The sequence below is a fragment of the Strigops habroptila genome, chromosome 4, assembly GCF_004027225.2.
Source record: "Strigops habroptila isolate Jane chromosome 4, bStrHab1.2.pri, whole genome shotgun sequence".
NCBI classification, from domain to species: domain Eukaryota; kingdom Metazoa; phylum Chordata; class Aves; order Psittaciformes; family Psittacidae; genus Strigops; species Strigops habroptila.
The window spans coordinates 65,675,154-65,694,010 of record NC_046358.1 but is presented as its reverse complement, the minus strand read 5'-3'; the positions used below and the strand labels follow the sequence as shown (position 1 = coordinate 65,694,010).

General features: G+C 40.8%; 1 long non-coding RNA gene across 2 annotated transcripts in view; it reads right to left on the bottom strand.

The window, feature by feature from the left end:
* The window catches only part of LOC115607418, an 83,723-nt gene that overhangs the window by 61,694 nt on the left and 3,172 nt on the right, over positions 1-18,857 (bottom strand). For both annotated transcript variants that reach the window (XR_003991231.1, XR_003991232.1), the window contains one exon: positions 9,619-9,787. This is a non-coding gene — a long non-coding RNA (uncharacterized LOC115607418). The remainder of the gene's footprint in view (positions 1-9,618; positions 9,788-18,857) is intronic.

Sequence of the window (18,857 nt, the reverse complement as noted above, 5' to 3'; positions counted from 1 at the left end):
CAGCAGAAGAGGTTGATAGCAAGACTGCTACTGGATAGGCACCTACAGTGTCCACTAATACTGAGTTTAAGTCAGATTCAGATGCAAGCATGCCACTTACCAACAGTGCCCCCAACTCACGCTATAAAGGCCCTCCATGCAGCACTGAGTTAGCACATGACAGCTGATAATCTTACAGCATGGGGCCTGCTTGGCTGGAGGCATTGTTCAGCCTGGAAAAGAGAAGGCTCTGGGGAGACCTTAGAACAGCTTCCAGTGCCTAAAGGGGCTACAAGAAACCTGGAGAAAGGCTTTGGACAAGGGCCTGTAGGGACAGGCCAAGGGGGAATGGCTTTAACCTGGCAGAGGGGAGATTGAGATGAGCTCTTAGGCAGAAGTTTTTTCCCTGTGAGGGTGGTGAGGCACTGGCACAGGTTGCCCAGAGAAGCTGTGGCTGCCCCATCCCTGGCAGTGTTCAAGGCCAGGTTGGACACAGAGGCTTGGAGCAACGTGGTCTAGTGGAAGGTGTCCCTGCCCGTGGCAGGGGGTTGGAACTGGCTGAGCTTTAAGGTCCCTTCCAAACCAAACCAGTCTGGGATTCTATGATGAATTTACTGCATCACACCTTGACAACATCAGCTAATCGCACTGGTAACATGCATGCCAATGCATACTAATATTTGTAACTTCACTGGTATGGAGCTGTTGAGTAATTAATGGTGGATAATTTACTCACAATAATTTATCTTTGTTCACTGCTCTCATACATTGCACACACCCTTTGACAACACACACTCAGAATCATAGAATCACAGACTGGTTTGGGTTGGAAGGGACCTTAAAGCTCATCCAGTTTCAACCACCTGCCACGGGCAGGGACATCTTCCACTAGACCAATCAAATGAGCAAGGAAGGTTTCACCACCAGAATATTCTGATAAGCTGATACAACAAACACAACGAACCTCTTTCCTCACCCCCTGTAACAGACACTCACTTTTTCATGTTTTGCTTCAGCTTCAACACTTATCAAATGTTACTTTAGTATCCAAGGAATAGGCTTAACCCTGGTAATAGAAGAGAGAGGCTCTTGGCACAGATCAACAGCTACTGTACTTGGCACTGATTAGATGAACACCAGGAACCCCTTTAGAGAGGGCAGAGGAATCTTTATGGCTATCAATTACTTGCTGAGGAAGTTCACTTCTTCCAGCTAACAGCAGCTGTGCTGGTGATTTCTTTTATACATGACAATACACATGTAAAGGAATAACTAAATGGCCTCTTGCCTTTTCTTTAAGACACCTAAGTCCCTGCTAGCAATGGGTAACCTTTTCAAAAGAGCCTAAAGCCTCTTTTCCAGAATGACTTAGTCACAGGCTTCCACATAAGCTTATTCATCCTGCCCTTCGGGTTGTGGTTACACACACATTTCTCCAGGCCAAGAATACCCACCCTGCCTCACCGCTGCCTGCTCCCATGCTCCTGCCACCCTTCCATGCAGGACAAAGTCGGCAGTGTAGGGGCTGCCTCAAACAGCCCGTGGTGGTGGCAGCATGACCTGCTGGAGCCAAAAATTGCCACAGAGAGAAATGTTTGTGGAACCACAGCCTCAAGCACTTCTCAGTTGCGTAGATTTATGCCCATGGTGCTCCATATTACCACAGTTAGACTGCTACCAATACCTGAACTCTAGAGGCAACTCAGGTAGATTTCCACATCACTCTGACAGGTGCTTCAGAGGCTTCTGATGCTTTTTATTCTGTAGCTGCTGGTTTGGGTTTGCACAGCGGTAGAAATAGTGCCTTTTACTCTTCAAGAAGTCCCATCAATTACTGCGTTTCAACAAAGCAAGCAAGCATGAAAGTACCTGGAAATGGATAGCCTTGGGCTAACAAATCCTGATCCCTCGAGGCCTACTGCTTTGCCTACTGCAAACACACTATTTGACGACCTTAAATCACAAACTCCTTATGTAATGGCCATGCCATTTCATAGACAAAGATGCATTTCACACAGAGTATGGTTTTAATAAACAGGCAGCCTTTCAGTGGCTAGACTGGAATAAGCCAGTGATCTCAGTCCAGTTCCTGTTGGAAAGGTAGTCACAGCACAAAAACCACCGGCACAAATGGGGAGATTGTTAGGAGGCTGCAATAAGAAGCCAAATGGATTCCTTGCCCTGGCAGTTTAGGGCAAGAGTGCTCCTGCCTCCTGCAGGCTGGGGTGAGCCAGGCATGGGTAGTGGCTGCTCCTGCCCCACAGTTGCACTGAGGACCTGGATACCAGGGGCTGCTTGCTGGAATTCTCACACTGACTATGCACACAATGAACTTCAGACCTTTAATTAATGCATCTAAATGTTACCATGCACTAAACAGGGAGATACTACATACGGCTGACTGAGTTATGACCCAAACTCCCATGTGCAAAGCATGCACTTCTGCAATGCAATGGGAAATACTCATTATTCTTGGACAGAGCTCCTTTATAGTTCAGCAGTTACAGCAGCTGTCATTTACTGCATTAGCAAGCACTATTTCTGTGAATTTATATCAATGTGTCCTGGAGTTCTTTGCCAGCAATATGCTTAACCCACTGCTGCAAAATAATCCCATCTATATTGCCACATATTTGAGATATTATGATTAGACTTTTTTAGAGGGTGTTAGGAGTTATTTTTATAAATGTAGCATGTGTGTATGCACAAGGGCTTTTAAATCAACCTTAGAAAGAAAAGAAGTATAGTTTCATTTTTAAACTTACATTTTGATGTGGTTGCCCCTGGTTTCTGATAGGCATCAAGCTAATAGAGCCATGCTGGTCCTGTGAAATACTTAGGGAATAACCATATTTTTCTGAACTATGGCTTTTACATATTTCAATAGACTATCAAATCTGTTATTATAATGGAATAGGTGTTGGTATTTGAGAATATCTGACGATATCAGTCAGAACACTGTGCCTTTAAGAAACAGCAACCTTACTACCTTGTGCACTTCCAAATATGCAATAACCTTGTCTTTCCTATATCATCATCTCCAACACATATTAGAAAATACATTGGGGAAATCTCAGATCAAAACATCTTCAAATTTTAACTGTCATAATGATACAAAAAGGTTAAAAGGCTGACTTTTTCTGGTTTTTACAACTTTCAGACCCCAAAGGCTTTAGTCTGCAGAGAAAATGTTGTATATTCCAGCAGAAACACATCTGGAGGTTCATACACAGACAAATCTGTTCTGGAAAATTAATTCTAAAAATTGATTTAATGGAGGAGTATGAATCTTACCAATAATAATCACAAAGTAGTAGAATCTAGTGCAGTTAAATAAAATGGTATGTGTGACTGCAGTACATTAGACCATCTCTCACCACAGCGGATTTGAAAACTTCCATTTCCTCTACCACTGAAATCCAAAGGCCTCTGGGACGGGGTCACGACAGCTCCACACGCAAAAGTTGGAACCTGAAGATGCAAGTAGGTGCTTTACCCAGTGAGGAGATTGTACCTTTCTTCCATGTTTTTTAATATTCCTGCTATGGGACAACATTCTGGCTTATTTCTTCCTGCTCCTTCCCTCCCTCACACCTTTTAGTGAGCTATTTCTTTGCCAACTGAGAAGGAAGACCCCACTGAGCTCTAAGGACAACTACATTTGCCCAGATTTCCTTTGTGCCAACACTAATTCAACACAAACACACTTTTGCAAAGGGCTGGAACAAAGTCTTATTCCAGCAAGCGAAATTCAGAAGCTGTAGGTATCACTATGTCTGAACAGCCTGCATTTTCTTTTTCCAGCTCTGCATAGCTGAACCTGGATAAAGCTGTGAATGTTCTCCAGGAAGCCAGAACTCCCTGTCTCGACTCAAATCAGTTCAGGACTGGTGTGTTGTTCCAGCAAACTCGAGCTGACTTGCTCGTTGGCACCACCAGTGAGACAGACTTCTGACTACAATAACCAGCAGAACTTTTCCATAGGTTGGTGTGCCAATAAAACAGGGATACTCCTTGCAACAGTTGCTTCCTGAGGGTAGAGCAAATTAGAAAGAGGGAAACACAGAGCACATTACGGTTACCTTGCACTACTGAATTGGTGCATGGGCTGGTATCATCACCTGGCAGAACTTTGCTGTAGGAAAATGCTGTAGCCATGTCTCTTGCAGCTCAATGGCAAACTTATAATCACAGAACCATAGAATCATTGAATTCAATAATAATAATTCAATAGTTAGTAAAACTAACTGAGGGCCCTGGCTCTGCAAAGATATGCTGTACTTACACTGACTGCTTTACAGGACATTTTAGCTCCCTCCCAGACTGGATCTGCCATTCAGAGCAAATCATTGTAATAAATTCTTGACAGTGGTATGACAGTCTAATCCTGTGGGACATTGAATTCCGGGAAAGTTGTGCTTGCTGTGATTAGACTTGTTGATAAAGAAATCCTAAGGGATGTTCCTGCCCAGCACTTAACATTTTCAGCGAGTTACAGCATTGAGTTTTGTGGAAAACGGTCTTAATTCAATCTTACTTAGAACGGAAAGAGCCTCTGTCTACAAACTGCCTTGATATTTTTACATCATCTGCTATTAAAATCAAAGCCATGTGTTGCATCACACTTAAGTGCTACCTGCAAGGAAAAACCTGTCACTAATGTGGAAAGATAGCAATCACTAAATGAACGCACTGGGCTTACTGATATCCTCCAGTCCTTTCCCTATGTGAGTAAAAAAAGATGTTTTGAAAATAAAGCAGGGCTTCCTAAGAGTCTTGGCAATAACGGATGGTTTTCAGTGCAAACCACGCGATGAGCCTCAGCAGCAGCTCTCGAGCTGCTCCTGACTTGAATACTGTTTTTCTGCATATTCCCCTTCCTGGAGCCATTTCTGCTTAGTTAAAGGCACCCACTGTGCCTTTTACTTCCACTGCATTTGCAAGTATGGGGGAGCACAATCTGTTTTCAGCCTGACCCCCAGATATTTTGTTTGCTTATGAAAAGCACCATGAAGTTGAAGTAAAAGCCACACCTTCCACACTGTGAATCTCCCCACCATCTATGCATCCTATCCCAAATCAAAGTTCTGTGTGTTCTTGCTAACCTAGTTTTGTGTGTGTGTGTTGCTTCTTTTTTTATTAACAATAGGCTTAAATCCATATTAATGATCCAAAAAGTGACCAGGCCTCAGCACCTTTTGTCCTCTGTACATTAACTATCCAATAATCAACAGTAGCTGTCCTGTACTTTGGTGCCTTTAGCCTAATTCATAGGGACAGATATTTATCATCACCCTTGAATTGGGTGACCCATTCTGACAGGTCGACATCCTTATTTATGTAACAATGTCATAGACAGTAACTGCTAATGAGTGGAGTGACACAGAGGTCTGTTAGATGGAAAGGCAGAGGAAAGCTGAAAAGGGCATGAGGGGTTAATGGGACTTTTCTGTTCCAGCCTCCTGGGATGTGTAATTATGTTCTAATCAGAAATGAATTTATTGATTAGATTAGTGTGCAATTGTGTTCGTGTGCACACGTATAGTGTCGCATGCATATAGCAGTAATTGTGTGTGCCTCTATTTTCTTCAGTATGCGTTTTTAACGTAAAGCGTCTTTGTGCTTTGGCCAAAAAAAAGCAGCACACTCCCACAGTCCTCTTCTTGTCCTCACCATGGCAAACTCCTTGTGAACTCAACTGGAGTTTAGCCGAGTAAATGCTGAATTTAACTTTAGTAAACACCAAATAAGGGCTTCAGGATTAGGCCCTCACAAACAAATTACTTTGTATTTGCATTGTTTGGTAGAAACACCTACGATCACTTAACAGAGCAGTAAAAGCAACCAATACATTGTAAACAGTGTCATCTGCTCAGGAGACCTTCTGCCAGCGGGAGCAGGCCATGTTCATCCCTAATGTAAGTCCCCTTCTAGCAGCCTGCTTACAGTAGGGAGGAATTTGGGCCAGCATTCTCTCTCATCAAGTAAAATATGTTCTCTGGCAGGTCAAGGAAAGCATCCTTCACACGCTCACAAAGGGCTGATTCTCCACCCCATCTCCTAAGTGTGTGTGATCTGAACTTGAGGGTGAATTCTCTTGATGGGAAAGACATTACAATAGAGAAAAGCAGTGGGGAGGAGGGGTGAAAGGAAAGCATGTCTGAAAATGAGAGCTGACCATGGCTCAGGAGATAAAAGAATGCAGCTGATAGCTGTACTCTGCCCATGACCTCTTACTGGTGCTAATATGGGAAGGCAGCAGAATTGTGGCTTTTCATACCTTATACATGCTCTCCAAATTCTAGCTATAAGCATAGCCTTCTATGTCCTGTGGACTTGCATGTGATGTTGGAGTAAGGAAGGAACAAACAAGGCTAGCCTGGTAGTACGAATAGACTTTTTGGGTCCCTTGTTCCTGGGATAACAAAGGCCACAGCACCAGCATGCACAAGCCTTCGACAAATGAGTACCTCCAGTTGCACACTGGAGAAATAAATTACTTTGTAGTGACTCCCTCTGGAAAGAAGCAGCACTATTAGGCTCTAATGGGATTTCCTTCTATCCCACTCTTGACTAGGACCTTTGTGAGGCAAAGGCGGATGGGAGCAGGAGAAAAACTGAAGGATTCTTAAGTCTGAGGAGGGCCCACTTTACCTAACCATAACTTTTGTGAATTGTGGCTAGGATTCCAGATGTGCTACTCAGAAAGACTATATTACAGAGATATAAAAAAGGACTTACAAGGCAAGATTTCCAAACATTTCAGAAATGTTTCAAATAGCTAATATAAGAACACACTGTAAGATCAGTGTCACAAAAGAAGAATCTCTTGAAAATGGAGTCTCCTTAACCTATTTATTTCCTAAAGAATGAAAGGTGGATGGTGTTAAAATACAGCACTTGCAAGATGGAGACAAATGGAGACCTCAAGTCTGACCATCACAAAGGAATAATGATTAAACACAATTCTTTCCCATTGCCATTCTGCTGCAGATTTTTCCATCTGAGGAGCACCGAGGAGGTATTTTTTAAAGTGTTTTGATGTGTAAAATATTTTAGGGAATATTAAGGGATCATATTTCTAAAAGAAAATGTATTTATACTCCCTATAAGAGAACCTTAAAATCCAAGCCAGACCTAACTCTGAAGATCCACCTTCTAAAAATTTGCCTCAAGGGTCAAAAGAGAGAGTGAAAGCCTGGCCCTGGTGGTGGCTGACTTCGACAGGGCTGAAATTGCATCTGAAACCAAAGCACTGCAGAAGGAACAGCCTAACAAAATCATGGTATTTTCTTCCAAATAATGTATGATGCTAAAGCAAGTTCAGCATCCAGACTGAATACCAGGAATGCGCTCTGAAGGAAGAGGCATTCCTAGTACTACAGTTCAAATCCAGGACTGAACAGTGGATGCAGGGGAGATCATTTTTCAGGAGCTGCTGTCCTTTTCACTCCTGATAGCTGAGAGTGGGTTCACATTTGAACACTCACACAAAACTGATTTCCCCATTATATTGATGGGAACATTGTAATGCAATGAATCATCTTCAGCTGGCTGATTTATTTCACAGGGCAACTTGAAGCAGCAGACTTGGACCAAGGTAGCCCAAACTAGGCAGAAATATCTTTCCCTGTCCCATTTATTAGCGTCAGCATCAGCATAAGCTTTTCTCCTTAATGGGCTGGTCTTTCATTCAGGCCATAGAGGATCCTGAGAAAGCTTTCCTTGTTTCTTTATATTTTGCCAAACTTCTAAGTGAGCTCCTAAAAACTTCTTGAAAGAGCATTACTCAGTCTGACACATTCCATTTATTTCAATATGGTGACAAAAAGGGAAGATCTAGTTAAAAATATTGCAATAGCCTTATGGGATACTTTTGGGTTTTTTTAAATGTAATACATCACAATAGAATACTTTGTTTTTTGTAGAAGGGCATTCTGTATTCGCCAAAAAGCTGCTGACTTAATCATTAGTTATGATGAGAAGAGATTTAGTGCTCTCTTTCTTTACACTGTCACTGAGAACAATGTCTATGAAAAAGCCTATGCTTCCCATTATAAATCACTATAAGCTCCATGAAAATTTCTCCTCTACCCTGGGGTTGAAGTGAGAAGATACTCGGTGAATTTATGGAATGCTATGGTTCACTCGAAGTCCAGGTGCTACCACTGCATGCAGTTTCCATTGTTCAGCAATTTATCAATGGCTAGTGTTTGATAGAAAATGAAGTATCTACCAGTTTCTCCCTCTTCCTTTGCAGACTGGATATGTTTTTGAAATGCTTTCATATTTAGCATTAAGAAGATGTATCGCTGTTCCTTGTTTGACTGCCTTTTAGAAAACACAGCATACCCTCTAATCCTGCATCATCTGATGTTCATGAAAAAGCATTTCAGATCTTATTTAGCAGAAACAAGGATCCAGAAATAAAGCCATACAAAAAAGAAATGGTTTATAAGTGCTTCCCTTCACTGAATAAAGAACACTGGATCACATCATCTTAAGAAGACAATTCAACCCCTGGGGAGGAGGAGAGGAGTTCTGAGATGTAGAAGCACCTCTCAAAATAATTGTATAAGAAATACAGACTTAGAGACCTAGAATTAAGCATCCAGGTTCAAAAGTCTTTAACCTTCTTCCACACCTTCCCTCATTCCCTGTTCCCCCATATCATAGTCACATACTCTGGCTGGATGTTTTATTGTATAACTTTGTAAAGAAACATAAGAGAGTGAGCATTCCACACATCTGCCAGCATTTATTGCTTGTTTGCTGGCCTATGCTGACAGCTTTTTTATTTGTGTTTCCTAGTTTATCAGAAGTCTATCAATCAAAATGTTTTGAAGAAAACAAGCCAGGACATTTTTCCTAGTGCCCTCTAATATACAGATTCATTCTACTGAGTTAGTTTCTTATTTATTGCTTTTTCCATTTCTTGAAGATAATATTCTCATTCCAAGAGGTGGAGAAGCTGCTTGTTTCATCACAAACTGTCTCAATTTCCTCCTTTATGGGTTAAAGTTTGTGAGCCCTGTTCAAAATTCCAGTCACTGGGTTCGGTTTTGAAAGGGAGGACTTTGATTCAAAATTCTCAGCCACCCACACTAGACCTGCAAAGCCCCTAGAAATAGCCCTTGTCTGCTTTTTTTCTCAGGAACCAGAATAGACACGTTCCCTCTGGTCTGCCCTGAGATATGGATTTGGCTCAATAAGCAAATGTCAGCTGCAGAAGCAGCTGGCTGCAGAGCATTTTGCATGGAAAGTAAGAGCTGTGTCCTCTGAAAAGATACAGTATTAGTTCATAATAATTTTTAATTTCTTCTGAATGAGCTTGGAGATGGCCAAGAATGATAATCTAAAGTAAAAATCTTACTGGTCTTTGATTTCAATTTGATTATTGACATTATTACTGGGAATAAAAGTAATTATAAAGCTGTAGTGAAACATTGTATGTCCATATAATAAATATCTGCAAGACTTTCATATTAAAAAGTAAAGATCAAAGCACATGTATTATAGGTCCCTGATTATTATTACAGCTCCCAAAGGCACATGCCGGCATGAGGAGTCCAATTTTCACATAAAAGCAAGACATGCCTTAAGCCTCACAGGTAGATAATGCCTGAAGATGTTACCTACCTTAACAGCTTTATGGACATCTGGGATTTCAAGATGGGCCAGTCCTCTTAATGGGCTGAGATGCTGCCTGGAACAGATGCAGCAGGGTGGTTCCCAGTGCCAGCAGAAGTCACCAGCACGGCCTCCCTCTAACTGCTGTGGGGCTCAGCAATCCGAGACACATCTCACCCTGCCCAAAGATAAAGAGCAGTTGGTTAAAACACACTGTTTTCCAAAGAGAAGTCAACACAGAAGATAGATTTCATGTGGATAACTTCACCATTTACAGATAAAGACGAGGTGAGGCCCAAGTGCAAAACCATCACTGATTGCCAAAGCCTCAGACTATTTCAACCCATCCAGAGTCTAAAGAGCTTGGAACAAAACCAAAACTCTTTAAACTTCTTGCCAGTACCAAATCCTCCACTAATCAAAATAATTAGCACGTGCAGTCTCCATCCTCACCAATACTGCAGTGACCACTGGCAAGTTACTCAACCATGAATCTACTTCCCAGGCCTTTGTAGATCTGTGTTCATGGTATCACTTTCCCTTGCTATGTAAAATTTTTGCTTTCTAATATTCCACTGGGACTGAAAAACCTGTGGTGAAATTAAAGCTAAAATGACATGAAAATGTAACAATTGTTACAGGGATCTCCTTGACTGATCTATCTGGTGTCACTGGTTTCCTTGAGGGTATGTGGAGGTTTCTGCCATCCAGTCTTAACACTAATACAGTCCTCTCCAAAAACACTCTGTGCTTTGGCTTTGCTTTGTCCCACAGCTTCTTAAGACACTATGAGGCCAGCCTATTCCCCCCGCCACTCAGCTGCTATCTGGGGGTCTACCTGTGACCGTAATAAATAATGCCTGCTTCTTAATGCTACATTGGCATTAAGGAGTTTTATTCTCCCGACTTTCGGTGGCATACCCAAACTGACCACCCTGGGTTTGTGCTAATCGTTCCTGGGGAAGGCAGTCAGAAGAACAGATGGCTCTCTCAAAGGGTCCTTGTCCTTTCTTCAGGATTTCTAACTCTAAATCAGAGATGAAAAAAGCAAAGCAAATGTGACCCTTGCAATTGAGATCCTTTAGTTGTACAAGCCGCCCTATTAAAGTTGAACAGGAACATACATCACCATAATTAAAGTGGGCATGAGTTGGCTTTGAATTGCAGGAATTCTGGGTGACCACATTTCACTTTCCTTGTCACTGACTAAGATAGAATTTCCTCCTTCTCATCAAATGGCAACTCCTTTATTTATGGATTACATCTATGCCTTGGAAAGAGGTAGAGTTACTGATAAAATTTTTCTGACAAAACCATGCTACTTTTTGTTTCAGCTTCACAGATGACAGCAGTTGATCACATCTGTTTTCCAGCAGACATCAGTGCACTCAATTAGAAAGATCACAGAATATTTTAGAGGTCTTGGGGTCATTTGGTCAGCCAAAAGATTTGGGATTTGAAAAAGAACAAGCCAAATGCAGTATGTGCTATTTTTCATTATAATCATGGTAAAATATTCTCTTAAAACTGGTTTCACAGGTGTAATCCTTAGCATCAAATATATATGTGTGTAAAAACCCAAGAGTTTTGGCGTTTTAACTATTATCTTAAAAACCGCAATCACCAGTGAGTTGCAGTCCTGCCCATGGCAGGTTTGGAACTAGATGATCTTAAGGTCCTTTCCAATCCAAACCATTCTGTCATTCTATGATTCTATATCCATTGAACTGATAGGAAAGGTTGGGGTGTTCACTGCCATGAAATAGTTCAAAGACAAAAAATAATTAAACACTGCTTTTCCTTAAAAGAATGCATGAAATCTTTGGTAAATAACATCCACTCCTTAAAAGGATGGAAATGTTATCAAAATGTGGCTCTTAAGTCTTGTAAATTTTCACCTTTGGCTTGATATGACAAATATATCGCATTAGAAGAATCTTCAATATATGATTGACAGCAAGGAAAACAAAACTCCTAGAGAAATACAAAGGCCAAGATATCAAATAAGTTATCAGTTCTTAGTTCCAAATCTGAAAATGTCTTTGAAGTACCTCTTGCAATTCATTTCTTGGTTTTTCCACTAATGCTTATGTTTATGATGTCCTCCTGGTAGTCTGCAAATAACTTCACAGGATCTGACAATTGAAACCATAGGGCCTCCAATCCATATGTACAGAATGGTTAGTTGAGTTGATTTGTGAAAAGGCCTTTGAACCACAAGCCAAAATATTCTCCCTTCTTGCTTAATGGCTGCTTGAGTAAGCAAACAGGACTCTATGAAAATTGCCTTTTCCTCTCCATGGAAAAAAATGACAAACCTTGTAATTCTCTGGCTAATGAATAAATTTTAAAAAAGAGTCAGTTAATATTCAATTCTATTGCATGTCTTTCAGAGGAACCTTGAACACTAAGAACTTTCTTCTTCTCTGTGTTACATTAGTAACATGAGAGACATTCAACTTCACAGACTCATAGAATCATAGAATGGTTTGGGTTGGAAGGGACCTTACAGCTCATTCAGTTCCAAGCCCCTGCCACGGGCAGGGACACCTTCCACTAGACCAGGTTGCTCCAAGCCCTATCCAACCTGGTCTGCAAATGTTTCTAAAAAGCTAGCGTCCTCTCCTGGACTTTAAAACCTTCTGGACTTTAAAACTTCCCTCATGGTTAAGATTCATATTCCATAAGCATTTCAGCAAAGAGTGACACCCCTTGAACTGACTCTTCAACAAGGCATTATCTAACAAAACAGATCCTGTCACAGAATGCTGGCATTCTTGTATAGACGATGCCTGGAGTGGATCACGGTCTAGTGTGAGGTGTTCCTGCCCGCGGCAGGGGTTGGAACTAGATGATCTTAAGGTCCTTTCCAACCCCAACCAGTCTGTGATTCTGTGATTCTATGATCCCAGATGCATTTTGACTGAAGTACTGTGACGGAGCATCCCTCTTGTAGGAGCTGAACCACCACTTTGGGACTGCCAACCCAACATCCTAACAAACACGTTATGCTAGCAGTGTGCTGCACTGCAGCTTTCCTTCCAAAAGGTTTGACCTTCCACTGATGGCTTTGGGACAGAGGTCTTAAACCCCTCAGGATGAAAGTAGCTCTGTGAGACCTTGTTATATGTTGAACATAAATAGGTATATTGTAGTCTTGCATGTAGTCTATTTTACTTGTGCAAGTATGTTTTTTGTTAAACACATAAAACATAGAGTGGGGTTTAATGGTTGATCAGATCCTGTTAAAGCAAATTGCATGTTTAAATACAAAGGATGAAAGGATCCCTATTATTCTACAAATTTCTAGCAGCACTGCACCTTAAAAGGAATTTTATAGCAAATTTGTAGCTTTGCAACCAGCTCATGAACCACGGGCATAAAAAGGACATGTGTTCCAAGAACAAATGGATTCCATATTTCAGAAATAATAAGTTCTTGCTTGAACCCAGATCCCATCAATGCAGAGAAAGGATTTTGCACCCATGGGAAGAAGAACTTTGCTGTCTTCAGCAGCACATTATTTCATTAAGGTTGCTAACCTGGTCTATGTTATAGCCAATCTGAAAGTCCCTGCTGTATACGTGAAAGCTCCAATGCCCTCCTTGACTGACACTTTCGTTGCAGTCCACACAAACATTCAAGAATCAAGATCTATGTAAGTGGAAACACTGACCGTGTTGATCAAGCTCATCAGAAGTGAAAAGATTAAAGTACCCTATCAGCCAAGCCTAGCAATAAGGTTTACAAAAGAAGTACCATGCATCTGCAGGTGATGGTGCCTTTCAGTACACAAATGTTCTCTTTATGCAAGTGAATCTGCACATAGCCAGGGAGAAAATTTTCACGTAGTCTTTAATGTCTTGCTATGAAATGAAGGTTTTAGGATTCGAAGGTGCAAAACATACCTACGTCTCACAGCCTTCAACTACAGTAGTACTTGAGCCTCTATCCTGAGTATTGACATGGACATCTGTAAACGTGTGAAAATGCTGTTGTACATTTTACATTGAACTGTGTTTAAGCTAGTGGATTAAGCCAATATTATGCAGACTGCAGGCTATGGCTATGAGGAATGCAGATGCCACTTAACGAGAAATAAGAGCAGAAAATTCCAGGTTCTCAGTGGTGTAAGATCTCATTGTGAGAAGAGAACTGGAAGCTAGGGGGCTTGCTGCTTTTTCTCTTCCTTCCTGTCATCTGCAAGATCTCATATGGGGTAAACCCGGGAAATTACTTGAGCAAATCTTCAGCTTTCCTCAGTTTTCTTTAAATAATGTCCTCAGCTTTCTGCCTTCTGATTTACAAAATGAGGAGACTGTGTTATTATATCAGTTTCATTTCTTTGGGGAAAAAGGCTCCAGATGTATTTGACTAAGTCATTACTGCAAACATCCCATTTTTGTAACATCATTCCCTAGATTGACTGTAAAGACACACTGTTTATTCTGGCTACAGGCTTAGGAGTGGACAGACACTGCCACTTGATCTAAGCAGCTGCCTCCTTGTTACTCCCTCCAACTTCATTGTCATGGAGAGAAGCACGAACCCCTAATGGATCCACAACATGAGCGCAGATTCATAAAACCTGGCAGATGACTCCTCTGATAAAAATCACCATTGTAAAGCTATTCAAGGAGCAGAGGAAGAAAAAGGCTTAGCCTTCTTCAGAGAGATTACTTCCTTTGTCAGGGTGTTTTTCTTCAGTCATATGGGAATGAAATCATAAACAAGTACAGGGTGCTGGATCCCGACACCTCAGCTCTGGTGGGACAGTAGGTCTATTAAAAGTCCTGGTGATGCTTGTAGAGTGAGGTACTACTCAAGGTGAGAAAGACTACAAAAGCCCTTCCTGACTGAGTCAAAAGTGTCAGTGAAGTGTAACAACGAACAATGTATGACCCAGCCTAGTTTTAGAAGTAAAAGTATTATTAATTTCACTGCTGTATTGGCTGTTTGAGCCAACTCATAGCAAAAACTTGACTACACTCAATTATTCCCCACCACCATATCCAGTAGGAGGAAGCTTTTTTTAAGTGCAGATAAAGCATCATTGCTTATTTACTGTTGCACCCTCATCCTGACCATTAGAAACGGAAAAAGTTAAATAAAATATGTAGTTTGACATTGTTGGCAAATTGTTCCAGATGGTACAATAATGCAGGTGACAAAACTGTGTAAACAAGTTCTCTGAAATCCTTGAGCTGCCACAAAGCTGTTGTAAAGTAGAATATACACAGTTAAGTAGATGAACAGTTTATAAAAGAAAATAACCTAAATATCTTACTTAGGAATCAATGTGTTAAGAATGGGTGAGTAATTCTTGTAGATGCCAACATGTTTTTGTATTACATTTGTGCCACAGCCTCTATTTACTCTCTGGATGCAATCAGAAGATTGTGATTTCTTTGTAAAAGTTATGGATTGGATATGGACTGTCATGTCCCCATACAATAAACACTGTATTTTTCATTTAGAAACTCAGAAAAGATACCTAGCATAATACAAAGATATGCCATGATTACAAGGTAGAAGTATGGAAATGGGCAAGCAAAAAATACATTATTTTGATGTTCAACACATGCTCTCCTACAGAATTATACCCTGTTAAACGGCAAAAAATTGCACTTACTGCTGTCTACTGGATTTGTCATAATTGTTGCTATGCAGGAGATGTGGTATTTGCACTTAATTGCATCATTTGAAAGCCTTAGAAGAGGGTATTCTAATGATTAAATCAATGTAAACCAGGTTTCAGAGCCAAAATAATCAGAAGTCTGACCAAAGCAAATGTTCTTAATAAACTGAGCTTGCCAAACACAAGTGCTAATTAACACCTGATTCTAATTTGGTGATTGTGAAAGTGTGGCAATGGAGCCCTATGATTTTGCAAGTGGAAGTAACATTGCTTCTCTGCACTATTAGATGGCATGAATTGCCCTTGGCCAAAATTACTCCTTTTGATCCGCTCTGGGGACAATCCATCAAGATGGGGCAGCTACACTCAGGTTGTACAATACTTCTCTTGTCTAAGGATATTTACCATTGGTTGGTGTTTTCCCAACTGTAATGATTCTGAATAAAGTTTTATCTTCCCTGATGCTGGTCTTCATTGAAAATTTTCAAACTATCAAAGCTTAAAATCTCACATTGACAACAATGGCAAACCCAAGGGGTCACATTCTCCTTGTTTATTTCCTCTTCTGATTGTTTCACATTTTAGAGGGGAGAAAAGTACTCTTTCAGCCAGTTTCTACACATGCACCTGAACACCCAGGACCTCCTATGCACCGTATCAACTCCTTCATTCAGCAAGACACTTATACCAAAAGCAGATGTATTAGCATGTAACTAATTCTTGAAGTCATTGGGTGTTTGATCACTCACCTGAATAATTAAGGGTTTTGCCTTGTGTTGCAAAGGAGAAATTCTTTAAGCTCTTTGTAGTGGGTGAAGGCACACAACAGACCCAGCCAAACATCCTGCACCAGATGCTATCTTTGTTTCCACATCCACCACCAACCAAATGGCCAAGACTGACTCTGCCAACAGAAAAGGACTGGAAGCAAGTAAGGAGTGTTTCCACTATACACACTGAGTCTCTTCTGTGGACAACTGGAACACTCCAGACTTTGGGACCATTCATCTAGTGTGGACAACTGGAATACTCCAGACCTTGGGACTATTAATCTAGTGTCATCTCCCAAAATAATCCTTTTTAAAATCTTTTTAAAGTGCACATTCAATGATACTCTCACATATCTTTGGACAAAGGCATGATTCAGTGGCACCTTTCCACCCTGAAACAAAAGTGGCACTCCACAGAAATAAAGCTACTGCTACCTTAGACCTAAAAGTTGCACTGCTTCTCATTTATGATATGCCTAAAATGATCTGCACTCCATCCTCATGTGCAGCATACACTAGTAATTACCAAGGCATACAGTATATAAAGCATCTTCAAAAACAAAGCTACATCATTTTAACTTCTAGCTGACTGTCGCTGAATTTGGTTATAAAATCAACACCTCATTTATTTGATCTACCCAGCAGTTACATTATACCATCTACTGACTTTTTTAATAGTTTACTCAGTCTCTCATTCAAAAAAAGGGGAAAAAAAAAGCCAAATTTGGAAGTGCAGGGTCTGCAGAAATATTTGCAAAGACTCCTAAGTATTTTATTGCCTCTCTGCAGTGCAAATGTATTTGACTGTGTGTTTAAAGCAACTGCAGTTCGTTCTTATTAAGGATGAATTTGCACTATAAATGGCATGCCCTCTTTAGCAACAATACTTCCTTTATCTACTCGTGTTCAAAAGCGCCTAACAGGGAAACCTAACTTATCTGTTTCATCTTCAAACTGGAGCTGCCTGTCAAGCTTTGACAATCTTCAGATTCTTTTGGAAATAGGAAGCAACCCATTGTGTTCAAATTTGCTCTTAGTGACAGCTGATCCCACAGGAGCATCTAGTTAGAAAATAATTGATAGCACTTGAAACAGAAAAGATTGCAAATCAGGTATGACAAGTTTGCATTCAATGTCAGTGCTAAAACTAATTGTCCAGTTAAGACATCAGCTTCAAAAGAGGAAAAAAACTGAAGGGAAATTAGAAGTTTGTTTATTGCACATACACTTTCATTCTGACAACATTTTCCTTTTAACAGGCAGGTCTGGAATAACTAGTACATTAAAGGGATGGGCCCAGAGCAAAACCTCTAAGCCGAATACTCCGAACTTTATGACTCAAGCCCATCTGTAGTTTGTTATAAACAAGTCATAAATGAAAGGTAGGCATAAATGAAAAAATCTGGATGCAGAAGGATAGAGGCTCAGTCCTGCTACTATTGAAGTTAACAGAAAATCTCTTGCTGACTACAGAGGACTTTGGATCAGGCATTAAAATTCCAAAGTAATACTGGCAGAGCTTCAGTCGGGTAAGCGTGTGTGTGTGCGCGCGCTTGTGCATATATATACACACATACACAACCAAATATTAGGAATTTTTAACCCTGATTCTTATATCAGACTGTGCCACCGGATGTCAAAAATGAAGATAACATGGGAGGAAGTTTATTTTGATGAGGAAATCCCTAAATGCTGTTGAAAATATGCTCGGAATGGTTAATTAGTATGTAGGGGCTTTAGAGGAAATGATATCTTGCTGCTTGACCATCATCTTTTTGCCAGGTTTCCCTTCGATTTATCTCTTATCTGCAGGAAACTGTCTCACAGCTTCTGAATCTGCTGCTGGCTAAAAAGAGAAAAAGGACAATGACTCATTGTTGGGCAACAGCACAAGTTCTGTTGGGATTCTAAATTTCCATATTAATGCTAGTTAATGTCATACCTAATGTACTTCAGCCCATCCAGGGGACATTCAGGGTGGGCTCTGAAACTATCCAAAAGTGAAAGTTCCTTCACAGAAATAACAAACAGTAAATTAAATGAAGATCTAATACCCAAGGGAATAAACCACTGAGTAATGCAAAAAGTATCTGCTGTATTTTCTACAACTAAGGCATCAAAAAGGACATATTAATACATGAAAGTATTGTAAATGGGCAAGTAACTGGTGACAGGATGCAGAACTGGTACCCCCCCTAAGGCAATTGCTGACCAGAGAATATGAAGCATGTTGAGTGCTGTGGCTGATATGCAAAGGACTATTTTCTTGCACCATCAAACAATGAAGGATTCCTTACTCTGCAGCTTTTAGTGAGGGCTGGCAACCAAGATCTGCTTTAGCTGCATGTGGTGGGAGAGGTTGCTGTATCTGGCAACCACAAACAGGAGGAGGGGCTGGGAAAGCACACTGGAGGAACGTTTGAGTGTCCCAGCCCCTGAGCTGGAAGTTAAGCCTGTCTGTAAATGCCGAGCTTAAGGAAGTGCTGTGGGAGGGATGAGATGCATCAGGCGGTCGCTGTGCCAACGCTAATGAGCACATCAAGGAAAGGATTAAGAAAGGATAGGGACATGTTGCTCCCTCTCCTTCAACGATTGCTCCAATGCTCTGAGGTGTGGCTTGATTTGGGTAAGAACTGAAAATTCAGCGGCTTCTCCAAAAATGACATAAAAGGAAAGAATGACACAAAAACACGATCTCACTGTGTAAATATGTTTTCCAGTTTCACAGACCAAATACCAAGCATGTCATGCGTCTTTCATTTTTTATTCCCCCAGGTCTCTTTCCCCAGCTCTGAGCTAACATCTGAAATAAGAGTACACAATCAGTATGTTAATAATCA